Raw genomic sequence first — 18,137 nt, 5'->3', positions numbered from 1 at the left:
TCAGCCGAGCCACCGATGGAACTGAAGAGGAGACCCGGACCGGCAGAAGTGATCTTCCAAGAGGCGCTGAAGAAGTCTTCTATCCGGGCGATGTCATCTTCCAAGCCGGGTCTTGAATCTTCATCCAGCCGACGCGGAACATCCTTCTTTACCGACGGACTACCGACGAATGAAGGCTCCTTTAAGGGACGTCATCCAAGATGGCGTCCCTTCAATTCCGATTGGCTGATAGGATTCTATCAGCCAATCGGAATTAAGGTAGGAAAAATCTGCCAATCAGATTGAGCTTGCATTCTATTGGCTGTTTCGATCAGCCAATAGAATGCGAGCTCAATCTGATTGGCTGATTGGATCAGCCAATCGGATTGAACTTGAATCTGATTGGCTGATTCAATCAGCCAATCAGATTTTTCCTACCTTAATTCCGATTGGCTGATAGAATCCTATCAGCCAATCGGAATTGAAGGGACGCTATCTTGGATGACGTCCCTTAAAGGAGCCTTCATTCGTCGGTAGTCCGTCGGTAAAGAAGGATGTTCCGCGTCGGCGGGATGAAGATTCGAGACCCGGCTTGGAAGATGACATCGCCCGGATAGAAGACTTCTTCAGCGCCTCTTGGAAGATGACATCGCCCGGATGGAAGACTTTTTCAGCGCTGCTTGGAGGATCACTTCATCGGATGGAAGATTTCTTCAGCGCCGCTTGGAGGATCACTTCTGCCGGTCCGGGTCTCCTCTTCAGTTCCATTGGTGGCTCGGCTGAGTGAAGACGACTAAAGGTAGGATGATCTTCAGGGGATTAGTGTTAAATTATTTTAAGGGGGGTTTGGGTTAGATTAGGGGTATGTGGGTGGTGGGTTTTAATGTTGGGGGGGTTGTATTTTTCTTTTACAGGCAAAAGAGCTGAATTCTTTGGGGCATGCCCCACCGTGGCCGGACACTTGGCCGACGGACACTTGGCCGACGGACACTTGGCCGACGGACATTTGGCCGACGGACATTTGGCCGAAACACAAGTGGCTGTCACATAACAGTCCGGCCACGAGATAGATAGATTTGATAGATACATAGATTAGATAGATAGATCAATAGATGCAATAGATACATTTGATAGATACAATAGATAGATAGATAGATTTGATAGATAAATAGATAGATTTGATAGATAGATAGTTTCCCAGACAGAGAATTACAAAACGTGCGGCCTAGGACCCATGGTAAGGTTCCCAGAGGCAGTTGCGGCGCCCGAGGCTGTGATTAGAACAGAGCACTCTGGAACGTATCTGCCCTCGGCCGAAATCGGAACATTCTTTAGCTTTCTGTCTGTCAGCCAAATGTCTGTCGGCCAAATGTCCGTCTGCCAAATGTCCTTCTGCCAAATGTCTTTCTGCATTTTGTCAGAGCACCATGCCCCACAAAAGGCCCTTTTAAGGGCTGGTAAGGTAAAAGAGCTTTGAACTTTTTTAATTTAGAATAGGGTAGGGCATTTTTTTATTTTGGGGGGGTTTGTTATTTTATTAGGGGGCTTAGATTAGGTGTAAGTAGCTTAAAATTGTTGTAATATTTTTAAAATGTTTGTAACCTATTTTTTTATTTTTTTGTAACTTAGCTTTTTTTATTTTTTGTACTTTAGTTAGTTTATGTAATTGTATTTAATTGTAGTTATTTGTAGGTAATTTATTTAATTTATTTAATGATAGTGTAGTGTTTAATTGTAACTTAGGTTAGGATTTATTTTACAGGTGATTTTGTATTTCTTTTAGCTAGGTAGTTATTAAATAGTTAATAACTATTTAATAACTATTCTAACTAGCTAAAATAAATACAAAGTTACCTGTAAAATAAATATAAATCCTAAGATAGCTATAATATAATTATTAATTACATTGTAGCTATCTTAGGGTTTATTTTACAGGTAAGTATTTAGTTTTAAATAGGAATAATTTATTAAAGTATAGTGTAGTGTTAGGTGTAATTGTAACTTAGGTTAGTTTTTATTTTACAGGTAAATTTCTCTTTATTTTAGCTAGGTAAGCTATTAAATAGTTAATAACTATTTAATAGCTATTGTACCTAGTTAAAATAAATTGAAAGATGCCTGTAAAATAAAAATAAATCCTAAGATAGCTACAATATAATTATTATTTATATTGTAGCTATATTAGGGTTTATTTTAAAAGTAAGTATTTAGTTTTAAATAGGATTAATTTAGTTAATAAGAGAAATATTATTTAGATTTATTTAATTAATATCGAAGTTAGGGGGGTGTTAGGGTTAGTGTTAGACTTAGGTTTAGGGGCTAATAATTTTATTACAGTGGCGGCGGTGTAGTGGGGGGCAGGATAGGGTTTAATAAATGTATTATAGGTGGCGACGGTGTAGGGGGGGCAGATTAGGGGTTGATAAATTTAATATAGGTTGCGGTGGGCTCCGGGAGCGTCGGTTTAGGGGTTAATATGTATAGAGTAGCTTGCGGTGGGCTCCGGGAGCGGCGGTTTAGGGGTTAATACATTTATTATAGTTGCGGCAGGGTCAGGGAGCGGCGGTTTAGGGGTTAATATGTATAGAGTAGCTTGCGGTGGGCTCCGGGAGCGGCGGTTTAGGGGGTAATAACTTTATTTCGTTGCGGCAGTGTAGGGGGACAGATTAGTGGTGTTTAGACTCGGGGTACAGGTTAGGGTGTTAGGTGTAGACAGTTCCCATAGGAATCAATGGGATGTCTGGCAGCAGCGAACTTGTACTTTCGCTATGTTCAGACTCCCATTGATTCCTATGGGATCCGCCGCCTCCAGGGTGGCGGTTTGAAAACCAGGTACGCTGGGCCGGAAAAGTTCCGAGCGTACCTGCTAGTTTTTTGATAACTAGCAAAAGTAGTCAGATTGTGCCGTACTTGTGTGCGGAACATCTGGAGTGACGTAAGAATCGATCTGTGTCGGACTGAGTCCGGCGGATCGAAGTTTACGTCACAAAATTCTACTTTTGCCGGTCTCTAGCCTTTGATAACTAAGGCGAATCAGCCTCGCCACAAATACGCTGCGGAATTCCAGCGTATTTGAGGTTGACGGCTTGATAACTAGGCCCCCTTGTCTGTAACAGACTGAACATCACTTCCAAGAAAAAATACCGTTTAAGGAGAAAATATTCTTATAGATATTTGGGAACTACCTTGAGTAAAAAGACATTTTTATTTTCTTGCTATATAATAAAACGTCAGCCAAGTCTAAACATTTTTAAAAATGCAGTTTCCAATATCCAAACTTCACCCCCCAGTTGCCATTATTTAACCCCTTAATGACAACTGACGTACCAGGTACGTCATGCAAAAACTAACTGTTAATGACAATAGACGTACCTGGTACGTCAGTTGTCTAACAGAGTGCTGGAAGTGATCACAACCACTTCCAGCAGCTGAGGGTATTGCAGTGATGCCTCGATATGGAGGCATCCTGCAATATCCCTTTACAAGCCTCTGATGCAGAGAGAGCCACTCTGTGGCCCTCTCTGCACTGGAAGCGAAGGTGCCGATGGTGCCGTTGTCTGGGTGGGAGGAGGGAGCGTGTGCGCGCGTGCACAATGCGCGCGTGCACGATGCGTGCACACGTGCACGGGACGCGCCTGCACGTGGGCGCACGTGCACGTGCGCGCATTAGCCACACTGACACCAATGAAGGAAGGAAGGGGGAAAAAAAGTTAATTTTTTTTTTTTACATATAAAAGGATCTGGGAGGGGGTGGGGGCATTGTGGGGGGGCTGCTACACTACAGAAATAATTAAAAATAAAAATAAAAGTTAAAAATAAAATTAAAATACTTTGGTTTGTGGGGCCAAACTGGGTACTGGCAGACAGCTGCCAGTACCCAAGATGGCAGTAATTAGGTAGGGGAGAGGGTTAGAGAGCTGGAGGGGGGGATCAGGGAGGTTGGGGCTAAGGCAGGGGTTCATCACAACTAAAATATTTTATTATTTTTATTTAAAAAAAAAAACTCTTTTATTTAGTACTGGCAGACTTTCTGCCAGTACTTAAGATGGCGGGAACAATTGTGGGGTGGGGGAGGGAAGAGAGCTGTTTGGGAGTGATCAGGGGGTGGGATGTTTCAGGTGGGACGCTGATCTCTAAGATTAACCCTGCAAGCTCCTTACAAGCTACCTAATTTAACCCCTTCACTGCTGGGCATAATTCACGTGTGGTGCGCAGCAGCATTTAGCGGTCTTCTAATTACCAAAAAGCAACGCCAAAGCCATATAAGTCTGCTATTTCTGAACAAAGGGGATCCCAGAGAAGCTTTTCCAACAATTTCTGCCATAATAGCAAAAGCTGTTTGTAAATAATTTCAGTGAGAAACCTAAAATTGTGAAAAATGTAAAGTTTTTTTTTTATTTGCTCGCATTTGGCGGTGAAATGGTGGCATAAAATATACCAAAATGGGCCTAGATCAATACTTGGGGTTGTCTACAACACTACACTAAAGCTAAAATTAACACTACAAGCTCCCTAATTAACCCCTTCACTCCTGGGCATAAAACACGTGTGGTGCGCAGCGGCATTTAGCGGCCTTCTAATTACCAAAACACAACCACAAAGCCATATAAGTCTGTTATTTCTGAAAAAGGGGATCCCAGAGAAGCATTTACAACCATTTGTGCCATAATTGCAGAAGCTGTTTGTAAATAATTTCAGTGGGAACCCTAAAGTTTGTGACAAAATTTGTGAAAAAGTGAACTTTTTTTTTTTTTATCGCATTTGGCGGTGAAATGGTGGCATGAAATATACCAAAATGGGCCTAGATCAATACTTTGGGTTGTCTTCTAAAAAAAAATATATACATGTCAAGGGATATTCAGGGATTCCTGACAGATATCAGGGTTCCAAAGTAACTAGCGCTAATTTTGAAAAAAAGTGGTTTGGAAATAGTAAAGTGCTATTTGTATTTATGGCCCTATAGTTTACAAAAAAAGCAAAGAACATGTAAACATTGGGTATTTCTAAAATCAGGACAAAATTTATAAACTATTTAGCATGAGTGTTTTTTGGTGATTGTAGATGTGTAACAGATTTTGAGGGTCAAAGTTAGAAAAAGTGTGTTTTTTTCCATTTTTTCCTCATATTTTATCATTTTTTTTTTAGTAAATTATAAGATATGATGAAAATAATGGTATCTTTAGAAAGTCCATTTAATGACGAGAAAAACGGTATATAATATGCGTGGGTACAGTAAATGAGTACGAGGAAAATTACAGCTAAACGCAAACACTGCAGAAATGTAAAAATAGCCATTGTCATTAAGGGTAAGAAAATTGAAAAATGGTCCGGTCATTAAGGGGTTAAAGGAGCCAATTTGTGTCTGCAGATTACAAGGCCTATTCATCTTCCCAGACTCAAACATTTAGGATTTGATACCTGAAAAATAACACTGTCTACACTAATGTTTTCAAACTTCCCCCTGAGCACTGTACCCAGTGGCGTCACTAGGGTTGGTGTCACCCGGTGCGGTAAGTTATGGTGTCACCCCCCCCCCCCCAGAAAGCAGACACACACAAAAACACAGGCACACACACATAAAAACACTCAGACACACTTAAAAACATACTCAGATGCACACACAAACACTCGGAAACACACTCAGACACACACACAAACACTGAGACACACAAAAACTCAGACACACACACACTTACAAAATATGTAAACTGCACTGCATTAATTATAAAGCTCATTCCTAGAGCTGCTCCCTGGCTCAGCAGAGCATCAAATGAAAGATAAACAGAGCACTCTAAAAATAAATCACTAAAGAAAAGGTTTAGGCGCAAACTATGAAAATTCTGCTCTCTGACTCTGTTCCAAGCCTGTCAGTGCACAGCCCCGGACCGCGTGCCTACCGCTTCTTATGGCCAATCACCTCTGCACTCTGCCCACCCCCAGACCCCCGCCCGCCCTCCTACCTGTTCAGTGTGCACTTAGTGTACAGTAACCGTAATGGTCTGGTGGGCATCATACGTGGCTCCTTCACTTTAAAGACAGTGTCAGACAGTCATGCGGTCAGGTGCCAGGCATCCCCTCATGATTTGCCAGTTCCCGTTTAGAGAGACAGCACAGCAGTGAGTGACTCCACTGCTCCACATGTCACTGAGCAGTGAGCACAGATAGGCAGGTTTAGGCTAGCAGCGCAACTTTGCAAGCCCCACGGCATGCCCACAACATTCATAGCGAAAATTTGGCAGGGGAGAAGCAAAGTACAAACAAGCAAAAGCAGCCGGGAAAACTATTTGTTGAAATTGCAGCACTGGCTCAAGGGGCAAAAAAATTGTGTGTCTACAACTTCCCCAGATGCCAGCCCCTCTAATAAAAAAAAAATCTATGCATCTCAACATTGTATTTCTTTGAATTTCAATAAATTGTCCCCTGGGTGCGCCCCCCCCTAGTGACGCCACTGACTGTACCCAGACAACATTTTAGGACTTTCTGCTTAAAGGGACACGAAACCCAATGATTGGGATACAGCATACAATTTTCACACCTAGGAAGGCTCAGAAACAGCAATGTACTATGGAGAACTAGCTGCTGATTGGTGGCTACACATATGTTTCAGCTAGCTCCCAGTAGTATATTCTTCAACAAAGAGAATGAGGCAAATTTGATTAAAAAAATAGAATGCATTTTAAAATTGTATGCTCTGTCTTAATCTTGAAATGAAAAATGTGGTTTTCATGTTCCATTAATTGCAGCCTGTTTTGTCCAGGGATAAAGCAAACATTTCTTTAATTCTATATTAATTAATTAAAAAATAATAAAATCTAACCCACTATAATGTCTCGTTACTATATTTTATGTATGACATCATAAGCCTTATTGGTAAAGGGGGGCGGCAAAAATTAATTTTAGTTTACAATGAATAGAAGTAAAGTGATTTGTTCTATGTTTAATATGCTTTAAAACAAACCCAACTTTTTGGCTTTTAGTTTCAAGGAGAACAAACGGTATTTCATAAAGGCATCAGTTTGTAAAAATGAAAGATTAGATTACATCTACTATTTTTGAACTATATATCCATTTAAAATTAATATAACAGTTGGCTGTCGTAAATGTAAGACAGATAAGGTATTGAAGCTTGTTTGTCTTTTTCAGATGCATGAAATGGAGATTCCACGATCAGCAGCAGAAAGAAGCTTGCGAGAACACATGGGAAATATTGATCCTTAAATGAAATAGTCTTTCCATGATTTACACAAGCAGTAAGGTCAGCTGGACAGATAGGTCAGCATGCTAAGGCACTGTGGCTGAGCTCTGTAGCAACCCAAGGGTTGCAGGTTTGATCCCTGGCGAGGTCCACTCAGCCTTTCATCCTTTGTACCGTTATGGAGAGTCTTAGACCATGCTGATTAAGCATTTGCTGTTTTTCATTGTTAAAAAAAAAGGGGGGGGGGACAAATTACAGGGATATGGTGGACTGCACCCTGAGTGGCACTGGCCTTGTGGAGAAGCACAGAAGTTTTTCTAACTGTTGTTCTGTCTCAGTGAGTACGTCTCTCTATTTTCTTGATTTTATGTAAATTGCTCTTAGTAAAAGGGGGAAACCAGTTGTGGACTCCTTGCACACATGCCCTAGAGATACCTCACTGACGAGGCCCAAGAGAGGCCGAAACGTATGTCTGGGGTTTACTAAAACACCAAATGAACAGTGGCACTACTCTGGCTTTTCCTCAGGTAGTATGGTTGTGTATACGTTGGAAGGTCTATATTAATCACCTATAAATCTCTAGAGGAAATGGTGCTTGTGCAAAAATATGAATCCAAACACAAAGGAAAATTGATATTTAGAATACCAAGATTCCCAAAGTATGCGCTTACAGCACTCTGGGCCCTGAACTAAAGGACGGAATATCCCAACAAGATTTTAAAATATAACCTTTATTGTAGAAATTTAAAAAAAACAAATTGTTGGTTTATAACACACACGATTAAAATACACTCCAGTACCGAGATCCGTGTAGTAGGTAATTGGTAAGATCACTAAATATTAAGATTAGGCCTGTATAATATCACAGTTATAAGTGATCTCAAATATAACCCATAATGATCGCTAGTTTAAATTCACTCAATGGCTTGCAACAAACAAGCTAGAACAAAAATTATAATCAGGATAAATTATGATCTGAGAATCTGAAATAGTGTTATAAGCTTTGACAGTTAAATACAAAGCTCAAAGATTATAAATAATATGTACAGGGAGTGCAGAATTATTAGGCAAGTTGTATTTTTGAGGATTAATTTTATTATTGAACAACAACCATGTTCTCAATGAACCCAAAAAACTCATTAATATCAAAGCTGAATAGTTTTGGAAGTAGTTTTTAGTTTGTTTTTAGTTATAGCTATTTTAGGGGGATATCTGTGTGTGCAGGTGACTATTACTGTGCATAATTATTAGGCAACTTAACAAAAAACAAATATATACCCATTTCAATTATTTATTTTTACCAGTGAAACCAATATAACATCTCAACATTCACAAATATAAATTTCTGACATTCAAAAACAAAACAAAAACAAATCAGTGACCAATATAGCCACCTTTCTTTGCAAGGACACTCAAAAGCCTGCCATCCATGGATTCTGTCAGTGTTTTGATCTGTTCACCATCAACATTGCGTGCAGCAGCAACCACAGCCTCCCAGACACTGTTCAGAGAGGTGTACTGTTTTCCCTCCTTGTAAATCTCACATTTGATGATGGACCACAGGTTCTCAATGGGGTTCATATCAGGTGAACAAGGAGGCCATGTCATTAGATTTTCTTCTTTTATACCCTTTCTTGCCAGCCACGCTGTGGAGTACTTGGACGCGTGTGATGGAGCATTGTCCTGCATGAAAATCATGTTTTTCTTGAAGGATGCAGACTTCTTCCTGTACCACTGCTTGAAGAAGGTGTCTTCCAGAAACTGGCAGTAGGACTGGGAGTTGAGCTTGACTCCATCCTCAACCCGAAAAGGCCCCACAAGCTCATCTTTGATGATACCAGCCCAAACCAGTACTCCACCTCCACCTTGCTGGCGTCTGAGTCGGACTGGAGCTCTCTGCCCTTTACCAATCCAGCCACGGGCCCATCCATCTGGCCCATCAAGACTCACTCTCATTTCATCAGTCCATAAAACATTAGAAAAATCAGTCTTGAGATATTTCTTGGCCCAGTCTTGACATTTCAGCTTGTTTGTCTTGTTCAGTGGTGGTCGTCTTTCAGCCTTTCTTACCTTGGCCATGTCTCTGAGTATTGCACACCTTGTGCTTTTGGGCACTCCAGTGATGTTGCAGCTCTGAAATATGGCCAAACTGGTGGCAAGTGGCATCTTGGCAGCTGCACGCTTAACTTTTCTCAGTTCATGGGCAGTTATTTTGCGCCTTGGTTTTTCCACGCGCTTCTTGCGACCCTGTTGACTATTTTGAATGAAACACTTGATTGTTCGATGATCACGCTTCAGAAGCTTTACAATTTTAAGAGTGCTGCATCCCTCTGCAAGATATCTCACTATTTTTGACTTTTCTGAGCCTGTCAAGTCCTTCTTTTGACCCATTTTGCCAAAGGAAAGGAAGTTGCCTAATAATTATGCACACCTGATATAGGGTGTTGATGTCATTAGACCACACCCCTTCTCATTACAGAGATGCACATCACCTAATATGCTTAATTGGTAGTAGGCTTTCGAGCCTATACAGCTTGGAGTAAGACAACATGCATAAAGAGGATGATGTGGTCAAAATACTCATCTGCCTAATAATTCTGCACTCCCTGTATATGTCTTTTTTAATTGTTACTAAATGATATTAGTGTATCCAATGTAACTTTAGTTAATATACATATTAATGGTGAGCTGAGGATTATATCAAGTAGGCTTATATTTCTGCCTGTATCTAAGCATCTATTAATTCAAAAAGTATTCGGTGTGCCAGTCTTATAACAGTGATCAAATGCTACTGAACGGTAGCAATCACTCAGTCACTTTTTAAAACTGCTCTTATATAAGTAAGGACACAAGATATGTGTTAGCTTGTAGCAGTAGAGTCACTTTATTAAATGATAGAATGTATTCTGTGTTAAAGCATATAAATAGGAACCCCGATTTACTGCTACAATAAATATAGCTCAAAGATGAGCAGTTTTCGATACAATATATGTGACTGTAATTATAAATATTGATAGAATTAAAATATTTATTCTATCAATTTATATATATCCACTTATTGAAAAAAGTTAAACTCAACCTTGACTATATACAAGGTAATTGGACTGGTTTATCTATATGGTTGATGCCACGAATATAACAGAGTTTACTTTAACCAACATTAAATGTTTATTCAATTCGTTTGGCCTTTTGATTCAATCACAACCTGCGTTTTGGGATTACGCTAAGTTTGGCGCAACCCGGGCCGTATTCAATTGGTATCTTACAGCTTGCTAGCACAGCTTCTATAAATGTATTGGAAATATTATAGAGGTAATAGGTTATTGAGACTAGTTAAGAAATAAGAATAACACTATAGACTAAGGCCTAGATTTGGAGTTTGGCGGTAGATGGGCTGTTAACGCTACGCGGGGTTTTTTCTGGCCGCACCATAAAATTAACTCTGGTATCGAGAGTCCCAAAAAATGCTGCGTTAGGCTCCAAAAAAGGAGCGTAGAGCATTTTTACCGCAAATGCAACTCTCGATACCAGAGTTGCTTACGGACGCGGCCAGCCTCAAAAACGTGCTCGTGCACGATTCTCCCATAGGAAACAATGGGGCTGTTTGAGCTGAAAAAAAACCTAACACCTGCAAAAAAGCAGCGTTCAGCTCCTAACGCAGCCCCATTGTTTCCTATGGGGAAACACTTCCTACGTCTGCACCCAACACTCTAACATGTACCCCGAGTCTAAACACCCCTAACCTTACACTTATTAACCCCTAATCTGCCGCCCCCGCTATCGCTGACCCCTGCATTATATTATTAACCCCTAATCTTCCGCTCCGTAAACCGCCGCAACTTACATTATCCCTATGTACCCCTAATCTGCTGCCCCTAACACCGCCGACCCCTATATTATATTTATTAACCCCTAACCTGCCCCCCACAACGTCGCCGCTAGCTACTTACAATAATTAACCCCTAATCTGCCGACCGCAAAGCGCCGCCACCTACATTATCCTTATGTACCCCTAATCTGCTGCCCCTAACACCGCCGACCCCTATATTATATTTATTAACCCCTAATCTGCCCCCCTCAACGTCGCCGACACCTGCCTACACTTATTAACCCCTAATCTGCCGAGCGGACCTGAGCGCTACTATAATAAAGTTATTAACCCCTAATCCGCCTCACTAACCCTATCATAAATAGTATTAACCCCTAATCTGCCCTCCCTAACATCGCCGACACCTAACTTCAATTATTAACCCCTAATCTGACGACCGGAGCTCACCGCTATTCTAATAAATGTATTAACCCCTAAAGCTAAGTCTAACCCTAACACTAACACCCCCCTAAGTTAAATATAATTTTAATCTAACGAAATTAATTAACTCTTATTAAATAAATTATTCCTATTTAAAGCTAAATACTTACCTGTAAAATAAACCCTAATATAGCTACAATATAAATTATAATTACATTGTAGCTATTTTAGGATTAATATTTATTTTACAGGCAACTTTGTAATTATTTTAACCAGGTACAATAACTATTAAATAGTTAAGAACTATTTAATAGTTACCTAGTTAAAATAATAACAAAATTACCTGTAAAATAAATCCTAACCTAAGTTATAATTAAACCCATAGGCGTCACTACAGGGGGGCTAGGGGGGGGGTTTCTTTGCCCCCCCTGTGGCCCCCCCACCAGCGCCGGCAATTGCATAATCCTAGCTATGTGCCCCAGCAGGGAGGCGCAATCATGCAGCATAAACTGATATTTATGTTATGTAAATATTAGTTTTACTGTTTGAGGTGCCGCAGCACCACTCCAATACCCATGCTGGCTGCTGCTATATTCTAGCCTCCTCTACTTCAGTTCCAGCCAGGTCATGTTCCTACACAGTACAAGGAACATGACCGGAGACTGGAGAGGAAGAGGGAGGAGTCAGACTCAGCACCAGTGTGCAGAACAGATGAGCTACAGAGCGCGGGAAGGAAGAGCACCAGCAGGCAGTGACACTAGCAGCAAAGATGAAGATTTGTGGTAAATGTAAGTCACAGGGTTAATTTATACTGTTTATGGTCACACACAGCCTGCAATGAGGTCAGCCAGCACGGCTGCCCCCTTAGCACCACAGCCGTTATTAGAACTTCCTGCACGGGTTGGTTTGCCTCAGTAATAAATTAGGAGCTGCAGAGACACTGGCAGCTGACATTTACACACTGCTCTGAGAACTTAACCCTATACATTTATTAATCTGTGTGCACAGCAAATAGTGTTAAGTTCTCAGAGAAGTGAGGGTGTAAAGTGTAGTACTTTTTTGCTTTGTTTATGTGATCTGTATGTACAGGCAAATGCAGGGCAAACAACATTTATTTTAAAATCTTGGAAATTTGTTTCTCTAGCAGATGTTCCTTTCTCTAGCACCAGAATTCACCTTCAACCTCCTCCCCTTACCCTAAATCACAGCCTTCACCCTTTTGTTCTCCTTAATGTGGAATAGTAAAGTTGCTTCTCAGTTCTTGTATGTGTATATCTGTTTTTTTCCAGTTACTCAGCTTTCCAAAAGGATAAAGTGCATCAAATGTGCAGTAAAAGAAATTGAGAAAAATCAAACAGATGGGGAGATAAGTGGACAATTGATTATTAGAATAAATGTTATCTTTTTAACTATGTAAAGTCTTTGTTTTAAAATGTCTTCATTATAGTTTTCTATGCACACTTTATTCTTAATTGTCTTCAGCAGAAAAGGTTAGATAACTAAAGCTTATGTATGTCTGCGTCTGTAACTGTGTATGTATATGTGTGTGTACTGTTGTAATTGTTTTATCATCTTTGTGTGTGTGTGTGTGTGTGTATGTATGTATGTGTGTATTTATGTATATATTTGTGTGTATGTATGTTTGTGTGTGTGCGTCTGTGTGTATGTATTTGTGTGTGTCTGTGTGTATGTATGTGTGTATTTATGTATGTTTGTGTGTGTAGTTATGTATATGTGTATGTATGTGTCTGTGTGTGTATGTGTCTGTGTATGTATTTGTGTGTATGTATGTTTGTGTGTGTGTAGGTATGTATATGTGTCTGTGTGTGTGTTGTCTGTGTGTGTGTGTGTGTGTGTGTATGTATGTATGTGTGTATTTATGTATATATTTGTGTGTATGTATGTTTGTGTGTGTGCGTCTGTGTGTATGTATTTGTGTGTGTCTGTGTGTATGTATGTGTGTATTTATGTATGTTTGTGTGTGTAGTTATGTATATGTGTATGTATGTGTCTGTGTGTGTATGTGTCTGTGTATGTATTTGTGTGTATGTATGTTTGTGTGTGTGTAGGTATGTATATGTGTCTGTGTGTGTGTTGTCTGTGTGTGTGTGTGTGTGTATGTATGTATGTTTGTGTGTGTGTAGATATGTATATGTGTCTGTGTGTGTGTTGTCTGTGTGTGTATGTATGTTTGTGTGTGTGTAGGTATGTATATGTGTCTGTGTGTGTGTTGTCTGTGTGTGTGTGTGTGTGTGTGTGTATGTATGTCTATCTTCTATATATGTCCATGCATTTTATGTTATAAAGGAAGACATAAGATGCATTACTGTTGTATTTTTAATACTTGCGTTCCTTTTCCATTTATATCTGTGTTTTATCTTCTTATGAAAAAAATATAGACTGTTGTAATTGTTTTGTTGTCATCTTTGTGTGTATATACGTATGTGTGTATGTACGTATGTGTGTATGTATGCGCATGTGTGTATTTGTGTGTGTGTGTGTGTATGTGTCTGTCTGTGTGAGCGTATGTATATGTGTGTGTCTGTCTATGTATGTATTTGGGTGTGTGTGTTTTTTCAGTGGTATGATTAAGTGGTGAAAATTATCAGTGCCCCCCCAATTTTTACTGTGGTATCTTATGTGCCCCCCCTATATATTGTTCCTAGAGTCGCCACTGATTAAACCTAACACTACCCTATCAATAAATTAATTAAATAAAATACCTACAATTACCTACAATAAAACCTAACACTACACTATCAATAAATAAATTAAATACAATTTCTACAAATAACTACAATTACATAAACTAACTAAAGTACAAAAAATAAAAAAGAACTAAGTTACAAAAAATAAAAACAATTTTAAACTAATTACACCTACTCTAAGCCCCCTAATAAAATAACAAAGACCCCCAAAATAAAAAAATGCCCTACCCTATTCTAAATTAATAAATTTAAAAGCTCTTTTACCTTACCAGCCCTGAACAGGGCCCTTTGCGGGGCATGCCCCAAGAAAATCAGCTCTTTTGCCTGTAAATAAAACCATACAATACCCCCCCCCAACATTACAACCCACCACCCACATACTCCTAATCTAACCCAAACCCCCCTTAAATAAACCTAACACTAAGCCCCTGAAGATCTTCCTACCTTGTCTTCACCTCACCGGGTATCACCGATCGGTCCTGGCTCCGATATCTTCATCCAACCCAAGCGGGGGCTAGACATCCACTGAAGAAGTCCAGAAGAGGGTCCAAAGTCTTCCTCCTATCCGGCAAGAAGAGGACATCCGGACCGGCAAACATCTTCATCCAAGCGGCATCTTCGATCTTCTTCCATCTGGTGCGGAGCGGGTCCATGTTGAAGCAGCCGACGCGGATCCATCCTCTTCTTCCGGCGTCTCCCGACGAATGACGGTTCCTTTAAGGGACGTCATCCAAGATGGCGTCCCTCGAATTCTGATTGGCTGATAGGATTCTATCAGCCAATCGGAATTAAGGTAGGAATATTCTGATTGGCTGATGGAATCAGCCAATCAGAATCAAGTTCAATCCGATTGGCTGATCCAATCAGCCAATCAGATTGAGCTCGCATTCTATTGGCTGTTCCGACTGACTGAGTGATTGCTACCGTTCAGTAGCATTTGATCACTGTTATAAGACTGGCACACCGAATACTTTTTGAATTAATAGATGCTTAGATACAGGCAGAAATATAAGCCAACTTGATATAATCGAGGAGATTTGTAATCTCTTAAACGAACATTTCTTGCAGCTCACGGAAAAGATGGCGGCAGCATGGGCATATGAAGGAAACCTTGCTAACACTGAGCCTCATGTAGCCCGCTCAACATGTGCAGATGGCAGCGGCGAAAATTTGGGGCTGGAGGCTGACCTGGAGAAATCAGATAGTCTGGGCACTAACACTAAGGCCGGCATTGCAACAATCGATAGTGAGTCTGCCTCCTTCAATACTATGCAGGCGTCAAACAGCAGTGCCCTGGGAGAGCAGAGAGAGGCATCTATTGCCTTTATAGCCCAAGATTTCGCTCTGCCGCAGGGTGGGATTGAAGCTAACCACTATCTCTTACCTAAACCCAGAACCTGAGGATCCGGAATGACCATCTTGTGCTCCACCTTTGCGCACATCACCCTGCTAGGCGAGAAACATGGTGCCGTTTTTTTTTTTCCCATCCTGGGTGCAGAGCGTCCTGCTCTCTATCTTGACCACGCTAGATGGATTCTCCTTCCTAGTCCCTGAAGAGTGGGGGATGCGGACCTTGCCTGCGTGGTGGTCTGACCTGATATGGATGCTGATTACACCGAAGCCCTGCTGGGATCCTGGAGATGTGTGCCTGTTCCACTCTTTGGAACGCTGAATCACGCTTGAGAGGCGACAGTCACATCTTGCGGGTCTTCACTTTGTTTAGCTTGCGAGATGACATTCCTGCATGGTATGCTCGCGCTCCTTGTCTAATGCTGGAGCCGTTGACTGGGAGACACAAGAGGAGTCAGTTTTGGATGATCCCTTGTCCAGCAGGTCTGATTCAGCAGCACATTCAATTTCTTTATCCAGCAGTACATCCCTTAATCCTGTATATCGGTGCACCATAAGTCCCCATCTAAGACACTTTAAATATGTCCCCCTACTGTTATGAGACTTTCTACCTGCCAAATGACATTACTGTTTCCTTAAACTGTAATAGGGTGCTGTCTCATATGTCATAGATGTATCTCCAATATCGAAATGGTATTAGATATAGTTGGAAAGCAGAGTTTAGCGACTTACTTCAACACTTGTTTATTAGGGAACATTATAGTACACATACAGATCCCTATTATATATCATTGTAGTTTTTATTTTGGCACTCAATTGACTTCCCCTTCACCTAAAATCGTTCCCCAGAGGTATTACTAGGTCCAAATTTTACTTATAGGACCTACACACTTCTCAAGATCTTATAATGTCAGGATTTGGGACACACGTTTATAAGCCAGATATTATTGTACTCAGGAACCTAGTTGACATATATTATGCAATATCTCATATTTTGTTAGGTAATCCGTTTACATAATGGGTTTGAGTTGTAATTTGTATTTTTACTTATCCTGACAACATAGAAAAAGTTTGACATGAGGGGTATCATGTATTCCATAAGCTTAGTACTTGAAATGAACCAAACTTTACTACCACTGTTATGCTCTTCTCTGCTAATGTATCTCATATACCTAGTGGATAGGCTGTTTGTCTCTGTTACTAAGGCTCATCTGAACTGTTCACCTGTCTAATGTCATGTTTACCATATTTGGCAATTCCCATAATAGCTACAGAACATAGATCTCATTTATGAAGTCAATGGGCTTTTTTTATTAATTTCTGATCAAGAGGGATTCTAACTCAGAGAAACTATCTAAGCTACCTACAACTAATTCCATAGTGGCACAGTCCTCATGTGATTTGCCCCTGAACCACCCCTGCCTAGCATAGAGTTGGTTACCTATAGACCCATTCCTAGGGTGACATGGTCATAAGCTCATCTTCACATGGTAGCTTTTCTCTCCAACAGTACCTGAGCCCAAACTACTTACTCATGTAGATATAGTGATAGCAGTGGGATTTCTGATTTTGTCTGTTGTATCCCATCTTTTAACTATAATAATTAAAGTTATATTTTATTTAACCTAAGTCCCAACTTATACATTAGTCAGGGCACAGATAGTCTTTTTTGTATATTGAATTAATGCTAGCACCACTCCTCAACACATAAAAAGCACAGCTAATAGGGTAAACACAATACCCCATTCAACATAAATACAGGAGGAGTTTGCCCATATAGTGCCCTTGTCTAATCCTTGTGTGTAGAGACATATCTCAATATATTCAATTAAACAACTATTTACTCAGAAGATCTTAGCCCATATCCATCAAGATATATCCCTAAGCCCTATAGGGTCACTATGGAATATCTACTATGACAAATTATCTTACCAAGGTTACCAGTGATGGTCTCCCCTATCAATGTACCTATCAGCATTAACTAAATGTTTTCATATATATTTGTATACCCTATCAGTTACTAAAGTTTACTCTAATATACCTAGGTCCAATAGTGACCCATTTATATGATAATTTTCCTCCTCCCTACTATAAGCGTACAGTTAGGTCCAAGAGTGACCTTCAGAGTCTTCGGAGGAGTCCAAGATAGAACACATTACAAAATGGAGGTTTGAATTGTCTATCTTATTATTCCTAGTTGTTGCTTAATGCTTGTACCAATAGCTATTGTCAAACTGGAAAGATGTTTGCCGCTGTAAATGTCCTTTTTTCTTTACTAATTTATTGTATTTTGTGAAATCTTTCAATAAAGCTTTTGAAAACTTCAAAAAATAAATAAATATGAATCTGAACAAAATCTGTATGAGAAATAATATGCTCTGTAAGGGACACTGAACCCAATTTTTTTCTTTCATGATTCAGATAGAGCATGCAACTTTCTAATTTACCCCTGGTATCAATTTCTCTTCATTCTCTTGCTTTCTTTATTTGAAAAGAAAGAATGTAAGTTTAGAAGCCGGCCCATATTTGGTTCACAACCTGGGTTGTCCTTGCTGATTTGACAGCACCAATAAAAAAGTGCTGTCCAGGGTCTCAACCAAAAAATTGTCTGGCTCCTTAGCTTAGATGCCTTTTTCAAATAAAGATAGCAAGAGAA

General features: G+C 40.1%; 1 pseudogene; it reads left to right on the top strand.

Moving 5' to 3' along the window:
- Window positions 1-7,197, top strand: part of LOC128636406 (huntingtin-interacting protein K-like) — a 31,302-nt pseudogene extending 24,105 nt beyond the window's left edge.
- Window positions 7,198-18,137: the final 10,940 nt, after the last annotated feature.

Source organism: Bombina bombina, chromosome 7 (assembly GCF_027579735.1).
Source record: "Bombina bombina isolate aBomBom1 chromosome 7, aBomBom1.pri, whole genome shotgun sequence".
NCBI classification, from domain to species: Eukaryota; Metazoa; Chordata; class Amphibia; order Anura; family Bombinatoridae; genus Bombina; species Bombina bombina.
Note: the sequence above shows the minus strand (reverse complement) of the source record. Positions and strands in the feature narration are given on the sequence as shown.